This window comes from Apodemus sylvaticus, chromosome 4 (genome assembly GCF_947179515.1).
Source record: "Apodemus sylvaticus chromosome 4, mApoSyl1.1, whole genome shotgun sequence".
NCBI classification, from domain to species: domain Eukaryota; kingdom Metazoa; phylum Chordata; class Mammalia; order Rodentia; family Muridae; genus Apodemus; species Apodemus sylvaticus.
This window is the reverse complement of record NC_067475.1, coordinates 25898995-25916650: the sequence shown is the minus strand read 5'-3', so window position 1 is coordinate 25916650 and position 17656 is coordinate 25898995. Positions and strand designations below refer to the sequence as shown.

Sequence of the window (17656 nt, the reverse complement as noted above, 5' to 3'; positions counted from 1 at the left end):
ATTTATAACATATAATACTGTGTATGAGATTATCTTTTGGGGAAAAAAGAAAACTCCAGTACAAATTAAAGTCATTTATCATGGGAGGAAACCATTTTTTCCCTTCCCTTTAAGCTGCTTGGCATCAGCTCTCAATGCTAAAATTTCCTTTAAGAACATCCAACTCCCTTCTACTTCCTGGGTTGTTTTTGTTTGTTAGCTTTGATATTCACGGTTTGTTTCATCTATCCTAAAACTCAAAGCTTTACTTGGCTCTATTTGATTCATGTGTCTTTTTTTTTTTTAACTTAAACAAATAAATTGACAACAGTCTGATTGTGGCATATTGTGGCAATAAGAATTCTATTCCTAAATTGTTCCCTTAATATAGTATAGTATACTATATTGTATATAGTATATATAGTCAATATAGTAGTGCCTGTATATCACTCTCAACTACACAAGTCTATGAGAACTCCCATTAGTGAAATCAAAGGAGCGACCCAGAAGGGAGAGCTGGCATAGAGGCCATGAATCTTGCTCTTGTCAGAGAGATGCAGGTACTGAAGGATGCCTGGATTTGCATTTGGCTGAACTTTAAGTTGTCAGAACCCATAAGAAAACTAGGGAGTCTGTCAGGACCCAGCAAATCTTAAGAGCCACAAATAAATAGCATTTATGATCTGTTCCCAGAGTTTTACTTGGGACACTCATAAAAGAATATAATAAACCCTTATAGGTGATGTAGGCTTGAAATCTTGGAAGCCATTGGCGAATTGCTGAGTACATTTTTGCCTTCACAAAAAGCCTTTTTACGAAGAGAAAAACTGTACATTCTGGGGGCTGTTTATGTCACAGGACAATAGCTTGATGTCATATGTGAGGCTAGGGGAGGTACGTAGACTCACAGACCTCTCCCAAGGCCTGACGTAAGGATGCTACTCATCATGCCAACACAACCTACACATCCTTATCAGTAACCATTATCCTGTACTTGCTCTTGACAGGATATTTCTTCTAATATTTCTCTTGCCTCTTGAAATGTCTTGAGAATTACTCTTATTTCTATTATTAATGCCTGCTGAGCATTGGCTGTACTAATGACTGTATGGATTAATAGGTGAGTGCTGTGTAAACCAGACAGAGATATGCATATGGATTGACAGACAGCAGAGGGTGAAGTCCTCTATTAATAAAAGCTATATTGGATAATGGGGAAAATAGTCTAGGGCTTGCCCAATGGGATACCATTTGTGAGTTTGGCATGTTAGGAAGATGATCAGAATTAAATTTGTATAACAGATGAGAATGTGTGGAGATGCAGACCCATCGGGTTGCAGGATAGAGTGGGTTAAATGATAAATACAGTGATAACCTCTCTATTCTGAAGAAATAGCCCCTAGGAGAACTCTTGTTAGTGGAGCCGGGCAGAATGTTTCCTCAGCCTGTATGCGACTGGTGTAGTTGATTTAGATGCTCATGAGTCACCAGGTAGCTCAACATGTACAAATGTTGGGCGTGGCAGGACTCGGTCCAGTGGTTCAGGCAGTACTGGTCATTCTGCTGCCTTAGGCTCCACCTTCCTTTCCCCCATTGCTTTGTTCTCATAGCAGAGTGGCAATAGGAGCCACAAGCCTTCCCACTCACAACTCTATATGATAGAGTTGGCCTGCTTTTTCGCCATCTGGAGGACTGCGTTAGGGATATGGGTTCTGCTCTTCTGTCCAAATCCCCCCATAAGCCACTGTTTCCTGATTGCCTCTTCTGGGTGCTTAGAAGAGATGGAAACACTTGGTCCTCATATATTTCTAACTCATGCTGATGCTGCCATTATTTCTTGTTGTTTTCACAGTGAAACTTAAAACCTTCTACCATGCCATGTTGTTGGCAGGAAGGCTCATGGGCTAGCACACTTTTGCCTGTTTCTGTTACTTCCTCATCCTTAATAAATGTAGGTAGTCAGTAAATATTTATCGACATGAAGAATGAGATCCTTTTCTTCCCTGTCTCGTATACTCGTGCAGGGGCATACATCTTCAATACATAAACAAGAAAATGGGGCGCTTTAACAAGCAGTAAAACTCAGACATCTCCATGGGGATAGAAACCCGGGAGAAGTGGCAATTCCATCTCAGATTCATGGTTACCACCAGCAGAGTTGTGAATCTCCAAAGTAAGTGCCTGGGACCAGACCAAGGCTGGGGAGCAAATGGGACAAGAGTTAACAAATACGACCTTCCCTCCCAAAGTGTCTTAGAACTTATCAAACTACAAACAGTATATATTAGAGAAATCACAATCTCCAAGGCTTCTGCTACCAACCTTCATTCGTTTTCCCTTTTTGGCAAGTATCGTAGATTTCTGTTGACTTCTGCCACCCATTTTTTAAACCTTCAGGTGGTCTGCATTCCACAGTGTTGGCATTGTACAGTCCAGAGTGTTTATGATTGGCTGGCACATTCCTGGCACTACATTCTGTGGCTTTCTCACACCATCTCAGCAACATAGTCTCAGGGTATGGGAGCCCATTTCACTGTTAGTCTTAAACACAAGTAGAAAGGTATTTCCAGTCTGTACACATACAGTTACTTTACTTCTTGTCTTAGTCAGGGTTTCTGTTTCTGTACAAACATCATGACCAAGAAGCAAGTTGGGGAGAAAAGGGTTTAGTCAACTTATATATCCACATTGCTGTTCATCACTAAAGGAAGTCAGGACTGGAATTCAAGCAGGCCAGGAAGCAGGAGCTGATGCAGAGGCCATGGAGGGATGTTTCTTGCTGGTTTGCTTCCCCTGGTATGCTCAGCTTGCTTTCTTATAGAACCCAAGACTGCCAGCCCAGAGATGGTACCACCCACAAGGGGCCCTCTGTCGTTGATCATTAATTGAGAAAACACCCCACAGCTGGATCTCATGGAGGCACTTCCCGAACTGAAGCTCCTTTCTTTGTGATAACTCTAGCCTGTGTCAAGTTGACACACAACACCAGTCAGTACACCCCTTGTTTCTGGTTATGTGTGATTGGTGGGTGGTTGAGAGTTACAGTGATCCCTGGTGACATGGCTAAATGTAAGTTATGTGGGGATGCTGTCTGAAGGAGACCTTCCCTGCAGCTACATTATGAGTGCATAGCTGATGACAGGGAAAGGTTAGGTTTTGTTTTGTTTTTAAACACGAGAAGTGTTAAAGATGCATCTGTATCCACAGACACATGCTCGTATGAAAGAAGAGGTATGTGCAAACGGAAAGCGGCCACAAAGAGACGGGCAGGTCTAAGTGGCCAGAAGAACATTTATCTTCCTCTGTATTCTGAAAGATAAATATTTGAAATTTATCTCAGGGTGATTTTATTTATTTATTTTTATTTTAAAAAGTTTTTTAAAAAAGTTAAAATTTGGACTCTTGGGCCTGGGAGATGAGTAAGCAGGTAAAGGTACGTGCTGCTAACCCCAGTCACCTTAGCGTGATTCCTGGAACTTGGGTGGTGGAGCAGGAGAATCATCTCCTGTATCCACATGGGCACCTTGTCACCTTCCCCCTTCTCCAAAAAAACGTGTTTGAAAGATAACGTAGAACGTGAGCTCTGCCATTGTGATACTGAAGTCTAGCTATAGTCTAGTTTCTAAAAATGTTTGCAACTTTTGATTTACTGACCCAGCTGAGAATTAATCATGAAGAAACTGTTCGATTGAGAAAAAGGAACTGCATTACAGGAAGTGAATGATTGCACTTTTAAGCTACAAAAGGAAAAAAATAAAAGAAGGAAATATTCTCAATATCTAAGAATGGTATACTGAAAATCCTGGTATTGTTATCTCCAGCAGGAGTGACTATGTCTTAAGCCTATCAAGAAGGCAGCTTTAAAAAAGAGTAAATGGGTTAATAAATAGCTCTTAAAATTCGGGAATGTTATGGAATTCAGTGGTTGAAATGATTGTGAAATGGGTCCAGATAGTAACGTTGGTGGCGAATGTCAGATGAGAGACACTTCGTCAGCAAACTGTCTGCAGCTGTGCGGCCCTCTGTGTTTTAACCGAGGGGGAAGGATGCTGTGAGAGCTTGGTGTACATTTTAGATTTGAAACTATTTGGTTGCCAATTTCATTTCACGTTTCACTGAAACTACGGCTTTTAGTAATCGTGGCATTGTGTGCATAGTGGATTTACGCAGATACCTAAATCAGGGCAGTGTTATAGCTTTTTTTTTTAATTGAATATATTCTTCATTTACATTTCAAATGTTATACCCTTTCCTGGTTCCCCCCATCCAGAAAACCCCCAATCCACAGTCCCTCCCCCTGCCTCCAAGAAGATGCCCCTCCGCCAAACCCACTCCCACCTACTCCCCCCTCGATTTCCCCACAGTGGAGCATCTATACAGGCTTCATAAGACCAAGAACCTCTCCTCCCGCTGTTGCCTGACAAGGCATTCCTCCACCACAATTGCAGCTGGAACCACGTGTACCCCTTGGTTGATGGTTTAGTACCTGGGAGCCCTGGGACTCCTAGTGGAGCATGTGTCCTTATTACATGTTGGAGCATCTTCTGGGTACATGCCCAGAGTGGTATAGCTGGGTCCTCAGGTAGTACTATGTCTAATTTTCTGAGGAACCGACAGACTGATTTCCAGAGTGGTTGTACCGGCTTGCAGTCCCTCCAACAATGGAGAAGTGTTCCTCTTTGTCCAGACCCTCGCCACTTTGTAGCTTGTTTTTTAGTTGACTATGGCAGTTAAGTCCTGCAGTGACAGGCATGGCTGGGACCTTTACTTCAGGACTCCCAGCCTGCTTAGGCAGGGAGGAAATGCCCCCCCCCCCCCATGCAAAGGGAAGTGATGAAGACTCAGGAGGCATTGCTGTGTGTGTGTGTGTGTGTGTGTGTGTGTGTGTGTGTTCGTTCTGGATTTAAACACTGCCTGATCTTGAGTTATTTCTATCCTCAGAACAATGTATACACATTTTACGGGAGGGGGGCAGCTAAAATATTTAGACAGCTGCTTCCTTAATTTTTTTAAAAAAAACCACAGACCGTATTTTTTAGTGCTGCAGCAGTATGGCCATGCTATCCTGATAGAATGCTTATTTCTGCTCTTGGTAGCACTATTTTGATCTCAGGCTTCCTCAGCCTCTGGCCCTGCTTCCAGTCATTACTTATGAGTCTGTTTGAATCTAAAACCTTAAAACACTTGAAAATGATGGTTTCATTATTTTCCTTTATATTTGTAGCAACATCACTGCATCCAGTATTTAGTTTGCCTCCGTGAAATGGACAGCTGTCTTGTATAAGCTAAACCCTATTAACAAAGTGATGCATGCCTTCCCCTGGGACACCGAGGCGCCTGATGACATGCTCACTTTGGCAGTTCTGTAAAACTGTGGGTTGGTTTAAGGATTTATTAATTAGGTCTGTCAGAGGAGTATGATGCAGTAGCACCTGTGGTCTATATCCTTGTACTTTAGTCTTCTCAGGTGAGGCAGGGGGTTCACTGTGGCTGAACCAGATGCTTTGTTCCCTTGGGTTCCTCTTTTTAAGGTCAGTTCTCCTTGGTTTGCTGGGATAATTTTATGCTGGCAGGCCAAGGGGCTTCTTGAAGGTCTTGAGAAGTCTCCTCCACCTGCCTGCCTTTCATTTGAAGGGTTACAGAAGGAAGAGCTATGCGTAGCAGGGAATAGGTTAATTTTCCCTTTGCATTTGAAGCTTTGGAAATTGCATGGAAGTTAGCAGCTCTTAACTAGTCACAAAGCTTTGGTGTTTGCCTTTGGGCCAACTTCTTGAAGACTCCATAAGGTATTTTCCCCACATCAATTTTAAAAAGGTTGACTAGTGGAAAACTCGGTCCGATTAGGTTTCTTTTCGTGTGCCCCATGACCCATATATTTTGGAATGCAGAAAAATTATTCTCGTCATGTCCTAAATTGTAATGGTGAGCATTTCTTTTGCCCTGGATGTGGATTGATGGCCAATCTTTAATGCAGATATGTTGGTACACTGGGTAAGGGGAGTCTGGCTTGGCAGCTCACTGAGTTGGGTTGTTTTTAAGAAAGGTAAAGGGAAGCCTTTGCTGCATGGTGAATGTTTTCAAAGCAAGAGCTATGTTAAGAAGTTAATGTCACTTCTTTCTTAAGACCCCCTCTTAGCTCTTCTTTCTCCTTGTCATACAGTGCTATGTGTGTACATTAAAAGGTCTTAAGCACATACAAAAATGAGTGTGACTTCTCAGTTGTGTCGCTCATGCTATGTGTCTTGTTTGAAACATGAAATAGATCAAGAATAGCCTTTTAATTTAATATTTTAACATCAAGTGCTTGTACTCATTTTCCTGAAAATACTATTTTTTTTTTCTGTTGAGAGAAATGACATACTAAGGCAATGCATAGAGAGCCACACACAGACTTCCCTTCTGCACGTGTTTTCTGCTAGGCGAAAAGTTGTTGTTTGAAAGTCTGAAGTTTCAAGTCCCAGCTGTTGAAAGCTGATTCCCCACTGGAGCACGTGCACTGTGAAAGGCTGAATCCTGTCACAGGTGACAGCTGACCCACTTTCCTAGACCTTGTTAAAGGACCAGGCTATCCTTCACCCCTCTGCTGCCAAAATTTGCTTTTTATGGCTTTGGTTTAACTAATAAATTTTGGTGTAATGATTAAGATAACTCCTGGCAAAATTTGAACACATACAGTAGCCAGTAGTGGTATTTATGTTCCAGGATGAAAGGAATACATGGATAGCACATGCTCAGAATTTAATGACAGAGTCCTTTCAGTGACAAGCTTTTTTGCTTTGTGCTCAGTGTTCTGCATTTCATTATCTGACGGTAACCCATAACTTTTATTCTCTAGATGGCATGGTCTCTCTAACTTCTTGGTAAATTTTCAATAGAGTAATTATATCCAGGTATAAAATTTTATGACCTAAATAATTTGTGATTCTGTCCCTGCTGTATGTAAAAGGAGTCGGGTGTCTAAGTAAAACCGCTTCTGAGACGGTGGCTGGCATCTGTATCCATTGGCCTTGGGATGAATTTATTGCCTCTAACCTGTTTCTTCTAGAGAACGCATGCTCCCAAAATGTAGTATAGATATTAGAAATGATGCTGGGATTTTTTGTTTGTTTTTGTTCTGTTTTGCTTTTGTTGTGGCCAGAACCTTTGTGGAATGCCTGGAGGTTCTTGGGCTGTGCTCCTTGGGCCTGCTTTGTGGTGACTCAGCCCTCTCTGACTGATCTTATGACTCAGAGCTGCAGAAGCTGGCCTGGTGAGTTCAGCACCTCCCCACGCTGAGCCTGTGGTCAGGTCTGACCATCTTGGAGAGGTATTTCCCCAACACCAGCAGGAAAGCCTGACACCTGGCTTTTCTTGCTACAGCGAAACAGTATTAGTGATACTTTTGGTCTTTGAGAGAGAAGGAAAAGGAAGTTGTTTTGGCTAATTCCTTGAAGTGTGTAGCTTTGTTTCTGCAGCTTTAGAAAACTGGTTTGAGCAGCATGGTGGAATGGGGAAATCTTCACTTGTTTAGAAGTGTGAAGAATAACTGCACACAAAGAGGTACCGTGTGTTCTTAGAACTGTTGTACCCTGTCCATCAACTATAGTCGTAGTAGAAACAAAGCTATGTGGGCCAGGGACAGGTAAATGATAGACCTTTAGTGGAAGGGGCTTTGAGGAAACCATCAACTCCTCAGTCTTGACACATTTGACTTTATGTAAGGGAGTAAACTATGAGACTATCTTCAAAATAATCCTTTATGTCAGATGAACACTGTATGGATCTTGAATTCTGTGTTTCGACAGAAAGAGATGTGTGTGGATGCTGTGCCTGGTACAGCATCGCACTGTGTGTTTGAGACATGTAGTGAAGGTAGAGAGCGTCAGGATGTTCCTCTGCCTGTACCTTGGATGTTTGTGTACATGTTGCTTTATGAAGCTGCTGAAATAACACGTTTTAGCATGTTAGAGTCTATTGATGATTAGGATAACCTTTTATGCCAAGTATTTTAAATGATGGTTGGTTATTTGTTTAAAAGCCACCAAGGAACAACATCATCATCATCCTCATCAACAACAACAACAACAACAACAACAACAACAACATCCCAAACCTTCATACCCTACTTAATTCGACAAAACCAATCAACCAATCCTGGCTCTCCAGATCCCAATCTGTGCTAATGACTAATCATGTAGAAGGTTTGAACAGAAAAGTTCTAGGGGGAAGAAAAGACAATAAAAATGTATTGCCAGCTCCCTGATTGAATAGTGTGAGAGTGTTTCTGTGCCTTTTAGATATGGGAGCTATGACATTGGAAACAATGGTAACCACAGCAAATGTACCTTAGAGAATCAATGTGAAAAGAAAGGTGGGAATGGGGGAGGAAGGAGTCTACGTAGGAATGCATTGTTGCCAGTGTGATTGGGATTTGCATTTAGTGTGTATATTGTATTTTAGTTGGTATCTTATTTATCTTGTATTAAATAATCTGTTAAGTCAAATTAAATTGCTACTGATAAACAAGCACTTAATATCTTCATGTTCTCTAAAAATAGTAGGAGATTGAATTTAGATATTTGATAAGGTCTTTTCAGTCATTTTTAAACCATAATTTTGGGACACAAGAAGAGGCCAGAAGTGATGTGGATGGATTTTGAAGTTTGAAAGTACCTGGCACGACTACTTAAATCTGTGGGTGTGCCCAGCACAGCCATCCAAGATTTCCAGAAAGTTACCTTCACGTCTCTTGATTTAAGACCACTAAGGACAAAAACATACAAGAAAAAATAGCCACCACATACTTATCCTGACAGGACAGACTCATGTCTGTCTGTGCTGACCTGCATGGTAGCCAGCAGTCTTCTGCAACTGTGATCACTTGAAATTTGCTTCATCCAAAAAAAGAAACTGAATTTGAATGTCACTTGTTTTCAGTCAGTTCAAAGGTCAAGTTTTTAGTTTAAGGTGTCATAGGAATACCTAAGCCATCAGTCTTGGGTGGGATTCAGAGCAGCTAGGGTAGAGCTATGGCGCTCTGAGTCTGATTCATGGTCTTCAGGGATGGGTTCTTTAGCCTCGCTAAGGTGATTGAAAAGTTAGTAGTAGTTAGCCGCTCTGCTCATTGTCAAATCAGCCTGCAGAGAGCGAGGTTGCCTGTTGTCATCTTTGACCAGGTCTGGTATCTACACTTCCCTACATCAACTCCTGATGGGGTTGCAGAGTTTCTGTGTACATACATACTGGAGTACAGATGATGTTTTCCACAGAAGAAGGAAGCTCGGACCAGGCAGTACTCTTCTCGATGCTTTTCTGGTGTATTCAAGCAAATATTTTCCCCCTTGAAACCATTGATTTTTCTAGATGTGAAAATGTTCTCTTCATATCCTCATATTATGCTCAACTTAATTTTTTTTCCTATTGTGAAATCTAGTTTATGTGGCGTGAACAAAACCTTGAAAAAAACCCCTCATTTTGAAGGTGGGGTTCTTCTTAACCTTTTGTTTTGAATAAATTGCTAGTGCTAAAAGTTTGTGACAAATCTGGGTGATTCAATTACCTTTATCCATCATACACTCAAAAAACATATGCTCTAAGGAGACAGTGGCTTCTGTCTGTTCTTGGCACTATTATAGTTCCATTCCACTACCGTAGGGTCTTTATCTTTGGTTGGGCTCCTTTTATAAACTCCAAGAGAAAGATTTTGTGAGTATTAGTTCTGTGATGGTTTTACACTGCAATTCACTTGCAGAGGCTGAGAGCTGGAAAGAGCTTCCTTCATTTCCTCCCCTGGCCTTGCCTTTCTCTTTGGTGGCCTTAGGGTAGTGGTAGAGAAGACTGTCCTAGCTCTTTAAAGGGAAAATTTCACCCTGTGCTTTGTACTCCCACAGCTGCCTCTGAGGGAATCACTCGCTCGCTCATTGCAGCTTCTTCTTGGAGTCGCTTCTCCTCTGAGCTTCCCTTGGCTTGTCCGTCTTCAGTTTGGCTTCTGTTCACCAAGCTTCTTTCTGCTTCCTGACCTCACAGCGCTGGCCCTTTTTATAGTAAACCCGCTTGCGGTGATGTCACCGGCTCAGCTGGTTTCAATCAGCCTGCTCAGTAGAAGCTGGTGAATGACTCTGCAAGTTATCTTTTGCCTGGCCAGGCTCCTGCTGACCCCAAAGAACGTGCAGTTGACAACATTAACTATTTAGCAGTCCCTGCATCTCTCCACTCCGAGGAGTGCAGATTGGAAATGAAGGTGCCCTCAGCTCAGCTCCGCATATCAGCTTCCTGCCTTTCTCCCCCTCCCCCCCCCCCTGCTGCCTCATTTCCACAGTGGCCACTTCTGCTTTCTAAAGCCACACATCCCAGATCCCTAGCTAAGCTCTCTGAAGCTCATTTCCCTCACGGAGCTTCTTCCTGGTTTGCCCTCCTGCTTCTGACACCCCACCCCCCACCCCCTTGTTGGTTTGCAAAATGGAATTTAATTAGGTGGTTTTTTTTTTGTTGTTGTTGTTGTTGTTGTTGTCAAACGTTGTGTCATTCTCTTTGCGTTTAACCTTCCTTAGTTGAATTCTGGGTCTTATGGATTAATCTTGGATTTTACCATGTTGGTGTTTTGATGTTAAAATACTAACCTTGTCTGAGAGAGAAGGTGGTTGGTTTCTGGTTCACTTCCCGGAGCCCTCTGCTCTCAAGTCTGTAGTTCTGAGACTTGTAAGCAGTAAAATCTGTTGATTGCATATTTTATGTGATGCTATATTTTTAGAACATATTTTAGATTGGAAAATAGGCTTCGTTGGGAAACCTTAGTTTTCATAAATTGACTGTGGAAACAGAGTACAGAACATATGAAGACATTGTGCTGTAAGGCCCATGTAGAGGATCCATCAAAACTCTGAAAGTTTGGACAGAGTAGGCTGTTCGTGGGTGGTGTTTAAGGGGATGGCAGGACTTTGCAAATGGCGATAATGGCTTAGAAAGATAGGGTGATTGTGGCCAGGATGTCTGCCTAACTCATCATCAAAACAAGGATGCTTTGGAGATGCAGATCCAACCCACGACATTGCTAACACACATTGTAATTATGGATAGATAGGCAGCATTAATTTTCAAGTTTTATTTTTCTTGCTTGCTGATTGATTTATATTTTTATTTATTTACTTTTTTTGTGGTTGATATTGAGAACCTAAGTGAATGCTGTTTCTCCTGAATGGTACTCATGGTCTGCCTTTAGATTCCAATGTTAGAGACTCAGGAAACAGAAGGTCTGTTCATTTGTTTTTTAGTGGGCAATGTGCTAAGCCATAGAAGGTGGGCAGGTAGTGGAGGCAGTGCCCTGTAGGGTGCAAGGTCTCTCTTGGTAGCTGGTGGCCCATGTTCTGAGGAGTAGAGGGAGCCCTATGTAGAATAAAGTGGTGATAATGGTGGACTGACATGACAGAGACCTGCGGAAAACAGTCTTCTTGTTAAATCTAAATTTTGTAGCTGTAAATATTTCCACAGATCATGCGACAGTTAAGTACATAATGCAGTATGTAGTGATTAAATTGGAATAATTGCAAAATAATCTTTAAAAAAACACAAATTACAATGTTTTACATTTTAACTCATCACATTAAAAATATGATTTTAAAAGATTATGCAATGTTATATGAATGCATTAAATATATTCTCCAGACATTGAACTGTTCAGAGGTTCTCAGCAAGGTTTTTTACTTTCCCTTTATTTCTCGGTGTACTGCTGTAATTAAGAAGTAGACCTCTCTTATATAAAATAAGGGGACTTGTATATGTTGCTGGTTCACACTGAGACTGGAGACATGATTTAAGAAGAGTCCAGATGACCCCAGGAGGGTTGGGAGGACATCCTGCCAGGTGAGAGCAGCAGGCCAGTGCCCTGGTGATTCACGGCTTTGGTTTTCACTGGGATTTCTGCTTAAGGAGAATGTTGTGAGTCACTGATTGATGCAGACAGAACTTGGACAACCTTAAAGCCCTAACAAACACAAGGGGAGCGCTGGCTTAGAACCAGCCTGGTGACTTTTCCATGGCAAGCAAGGTTTTGGTGAATATTGTTAATTTGATTTGGTTGAGACTTTTCACAAGAACATGATGAGACCACTGAGTGCTCTTTTATTTACCTGTTCATTTTATTGCAGGCAAACTGTCTTAATCTCCAAGGTTCTGGGTGTATTCCCTATTAAATAATAGTTTTCTCTCTCATTGCCCACTGCTTCACCCCTCCCTTCCTCCCTCCCTCCCTCCTTCCTTCCCTCTCTCCTTCCCTCCCTCCCTCCCTCCCTCCCTCTCTCCCTTCCTCCCTCCCTCCCTCCCTCCCTCTCTCCCTTCCTCCCTCCCTCCCTCCCTCCCTCCCTCCCTCCCTCTCTCCCTTCCTCCCTCCCTCCCTTCCTCCCTCCCTCCCTCTCTCCCTTCCTCCCTCCCTCCCTCTCTCCCTTCCTCCCTCCCTCCTTCCCTCCCTTTCATCCTTTCGTGTGGTGTGACACCTTTGCAGTGCAGTATGTGTATGTGCAGACTCAGGGATGCCAAGGCAGTTGGTGAAAAGCCTCAGGTCCTTACCTAGCCTTCTAACTTGTTAGTTGCTAAGTCTCTGTTATTTGCTACTGCATGGTTTCCCTGGGCTAGGGGACTTGCCTGCTTCTGGGGAGTCTCCTGTGTCAGCCTCCTCTTTCCCCATAGGAGCCCTGGGGTTACAGTTGAATGCTACCAAGCCCAGCTTTTCAGTGGCTTCTGGGAATTTAATTAAGGTCCATATCGCTGAGTACTTTACTCACAGGGCTATCTCCTGAGCTCTTCTTTGATTGAGCAGGGATTGAATGCATGTGTGAATTGAAATTGCATCTCACTTTACCCCAGATAATAGAAGGCCCCCTGAGGAGCAAAGAACCGCTAGAGACTCCAAATTCCAAATTACTTAATATCTATAACTAAACGCAAATGAAAGAGAAAGCCCCCTCAAATGAAAGTATCTTTAACAAATGAAACTAGCTTTGACACTGAAAAAGGAAACAAAATAAACAAACAAACAAACAAAAAACCCCAACCTTCTTTGCTTAAAATTTATCAAAATGAGTTAGAAATTTAGATGCATGCAAAACCCATGCAGAAGTTGTGCTGTGAACAGGCTGCAGTCCAGCAGCTTCGATGCTGTCTACACAGGAAGATTACTTTCTTTAGGAAATATCCTCACAGCCCTTGTTGTGTGCCTGACACCGTTTCTAGTGTTTTACAATCATTAACTCTTCTAGTCTTACTGGAGAAGGTTATTATACACGCTAAACAAATAAACTTGAGGCACAAAGGAAAGGTGAGGTGGGACTGGGGGTGGAGTGGGCCCCAGTCTTGCCCATCTGATCCCCGGTCAGTTCTGAGCACAGTGAAAGATCAGTACTAAAGAGAAACAAGGCACTGTTTGGGATTGGTACTGATAGACTCGTGAACTTGGAATGCTTGGCCTGTATGCTGTCTCATGTACCTTTTATATTATAAGCATTATGCATAATGCTTCAGAGACCAACTTTTGCATCCTGATTGTCATTTAGCTATAATCACTTTTAATTTTCAGCGATGGAATCAATAGTGATCAGCTGTGGGAAAAGGGAAGATTCATGGAAGAAAGCCAAAGAGAAGGCATTCAGTACATGGGATGATGTGTCAATCACTAATTAGTGTGGCCAAACTACAAGTTTCATGACGGAGGAGAAACACCTGCATATCTGATTTTAGCATTGTATCATCAAAGAGCATATCACAGGGAAGTGGCAAAATCAAAATCCTTGCCAAACTTGTAGTTGGGAACCATATGTCAGGCAGACCTGGAATAATTGGGTTCTATAAATAATAATGAAAAAATTTCATCGTTTCTAGTTACTGATTGTATTGGTTATCATGCTCACATTGTGTGTCGATTATCAAGAATGGCTAAGATAATAAAATGACTTTCAAATTTAAGAAATGAGTTATGTGAGGGAGAAGCCCCGATGTTTGTTAGCATGGGTACAGTTTAAGTGGTCCCACCACTGGTGTCTGTTGTTATCCATGTTCCTGGATGAGATGGATTGGGCCAGTCTTCTTCTTCTTTTTTTTTTAATAGATATTTTCTTTATTTACATTCCTGATGTTATCCCCTTTCCAGGTTACCCCCCTCCCAGAAACCCCTTTTACCACTGCCCTTCCCCTCCTTCTATGAGGGTGTTCCTCTACTACACACCCACTCCCGCCTCCCTGCCCTTGAATTCCCCTACACTGGGTCATCTATTGAGCCTTCATAGGACCAAGGACCTCTCCTCCCATTGATGCCTGACAAGGCCATCCTCTGCTACATATGTGGCTGGAGCCATGGGTCCCTCCATGTGTACTCCTTGGTTGGTGGCTTAGTCCCTGGAACCTCTGGGGGTGGGGTCTGGTTGGTTGATATTGTTGTTCTTCCTATGGGGTTGCAAATTCCTTCAGCTCCTGCAGTCTTTCTCTAACTCCTCCATTGGGGACCCTGAGATCAGTCCAGTGGTTGACTGTGAGTATCCACCTCTGTATTTGTAAGGCTCTGGTAGAGCCTCTCAGGAAACAGTTATATCAGGCTCCTGTCAGCAAGCATTTCTTGGCATCCACAATAGTGTCTGGGTTTGGTGATTGCATATGGGATGGATCCCTAGTTGGGGCAGTCTCTGGTCCAGTTTCTTGAGAGAAGTCTTTTCCTCTCAAGAGGCAGTAGGAAGCTGTCCACTTCTGAAGGTGCTGACTCCTGCTGCATCAAAGACAGCAGGTATCTGAAGCTGACAGGGGTGTGGGTGTGGGTGGAGGGGAGTTGAGGGTGGGTGGTGATCTTGGTCCCTTATCAGTCAGAAAGAAAATCAAAGCGATTTCACCAAAAGGCTTTGTGATGGTGATCCCTGGGTTAGAAGAATCTGTTTAAAGCTGTTTTGTTTATATTCTTCGCCAGGCTTATTAACAAGGAAGGAACTTATAAAGCTTATTTTTGCAATTGCTTTCTTTGTGCAGAAGGTAAAGGAGGTGTATCTTGTTGATACTGCTCATCTTGGCTTCCACTGCTGATTTTCCATGTATAGGAAATGCACAGCTCACATTGCTGACGTATGGTGGCCACCGAGAAATATCTATGGGGTGAATGGAAGAGTCTTTGAAAGACTTTTACTTATGCTAGACACAACATTCTATCAAGGTACAATAATTTCTTGTCTTCATAGCAAGCCTGGTACGGTTGATTAGGTACCACTTTTCCAAGATTAGTGTACACAACACCCAAAGCCCTAAAGTAGGAAATCAAGATTTGAGAAGATTGGTGGGAAGATGGGTGGGATTGTTGATATTTGGAGGGTAGAGTTGTGTGTGAGTGTGTGTGTGTGTGTGTGTGTGTGTGTGTGTGACTAAACTTGCTGTGGAACCTTGGCAATCACATATGTGACCTGACTTGAGGACACTGCTGTCCCTTGTTCTGACAGTCATTTCATCTTCACAAGGTAAATGATTGTTTACAGTTTCCGATGTTTATTATATAATATGAAGTGCATTGTAACAAAAAATTTACCAACAGTATAAATTTTTTTAGGAAAGGAAATCAGATTAAGATATGTAAAATATCGTAATATTATCGAATATTATTGAATATTGTCTAATAAAAGAAAAAAGATACGTAAAATAAATAGGGTCTGTGATAAACCCCATAGGATCATAGATTTTTCTTGTTTTGGAAGGAGTCAGACCTTGGCATTTTATATGATTGCAGAGATCCAGCCAAAAAATTATTAGAATTGACTTTTACATGTATCTGTAGAACCATTTTTAGAATTTTATATAGCCATAGTTTATTTCAAGTACTTTAGGATAAAATCCAGAAAAGAAAGGAAGAGAGAGAGAGAGAGAGAGAGAGAGAGAGAGAGAGAGAGAGAGAGAGAGAGAGAGAAAAGAAAAGGCCTTTGAACCATGGTTTATTGGAATAGCAATGGAAGTGGTACTGTAATTAAAACATAAATTCTTCTAATTTTGAAGACACACAAAGGGAATTTAGGGCTGGCCCAGTCAACCTCTAAATGAAGAGATAAAATCTCCCTAAGTTAAACAAAGTGCGAGTTGGATGAGAATTTTTTTTCTAGTACTTGAGGATGTGCCATGAAGTTCTAATTGAAAAGAAACCTCAATATATTTTAGTTGATAGCACAGTGTACCTCAGTCTACCTGTTTTGTGTCCCTAGACGTATATTTAGGGACTTGGACAATCTGCAGTGATGTCCGTTCTTTTTCACCTCATAGCTGAGAGGAAGCTAAGGTGTCTGCAAGTGCTTCTCTGTGTTGTGTGATAGGCTAACATATTGAGACGCATCTTTATGATACTTGACGGTGGTCTTCCTTTCCCGAGGTGTTTTGGTTGCGTGGGTCTTGGATGCTGTCAGTGGCCCCCACGGTTGCTTTTGGCAATGAGGGTCCAGGCATTTAGAATGGCACATGCGTGGATCATGAAGGTGCTGCAAAGCCGAGCGATTTTGTGCTCACAATGGCCTGTGTGAGCATAGTTTTTGTCAGTGTTTGTCAGAATTTCCTACTTCATGGCTGTGGACTGTGCAGTCGTGGCCACTCTCCATGTCATGCGTGCTTTCCTCCATTTGTGGACCCTCTTCTCCAGAATGACTCCCCCACAACCAGCTCCATGCTAGGGATCTTGCCGTGGGGAAAAATGAGTGTTAACAAGTGTGTCTGTGTTCCAGAGAAAACTATGGTCTGACCTGGAATCTCAGCCTGCTACCTGTCTGTTGGGGAGGCTGAGGCAAAAGTTTAAGGCCTGCCTGAGTTTCTGTCTCCAACAATCCAAGGACTAGCGATTACCTTTAAAACTGAATCTTCTTAGATTTGTAGTTCATGTCAATTTAAACACAGACACACACACAGACACACACACACACACACACACACACACACAGACATATGGGCACCAGTGCACACATAGGCACATGCATGCACACACAGGTACATATAGAGGTACACACATACATACACACACACACACACACACACCCCTACACACACCTGTTGACATGCCCGTACTGTTTTTCTTTTCTCTGAACTCATGCATTAATTTCTTAGGAAGGCCTTGAATGATTACTGCTGAATAATTTTTTTGTGTGTCATTTATGTGTAGAGAGGTGTCGTTTGTATGTATGATAGGAGGCAGAGAGAGGGAGGGCGGGAGGGGAATGGGAAAGGGAGGAAGGAAGGGAGGGAGGGAGGGAGGGAGGGAGGGAGGGAGAGAGAGAGAGAGAGAGAGAGAGAGAGAGGGAGAATTCAAATAATAATTATTTGAATTCTAGAATGCATGTCCGAGCTGAATGGATTTTTAAAAGGCAGCTTGAGCTCCTATTTTGAAATGCCTTGTGTAACAAACGACGCCATTTAGGTGACTTTTAAATGCAAAGGTAGTGCAGATAGGGCCTGAGTGCTTCTAAACTTCTAGAAGATTCTTCTCTCCTGGGTACAGGGTGAATTGTCTTCTAAGTGGCACGGATAGAGTGTAAATATCTCTTATTTAGTAGACATAAAACTGCACTCATGAGGTTTGAGATTGCGGTGGCTCGCGTGTGACCCAGAATATCTTGGAACGGCAAGGGCTGGGGGGTCTAGGTATGAATGGTCAGACCTGGGACACGCATTTGTACGAAGCAGAGACAGCTCAACCAGTCCTTGAAGA

The 17656-nt window shown here is 42.5% G+C and overlaps 1 protein-coding gene across 1 annotated transcript in view; it reads left to right on the top strand.

The window, feature by feature from the left end:
* The window catches only part of Ppp3ca (protein phosphatase 3 catalytic subunit alpha), a 275845-nt gene that overhangs the window by 49717 nt on the left and 208472 nt on the right, over positions 1–17656 (top strand). The gene's annotated exons all lie outside the window — the stretch shown is intronic.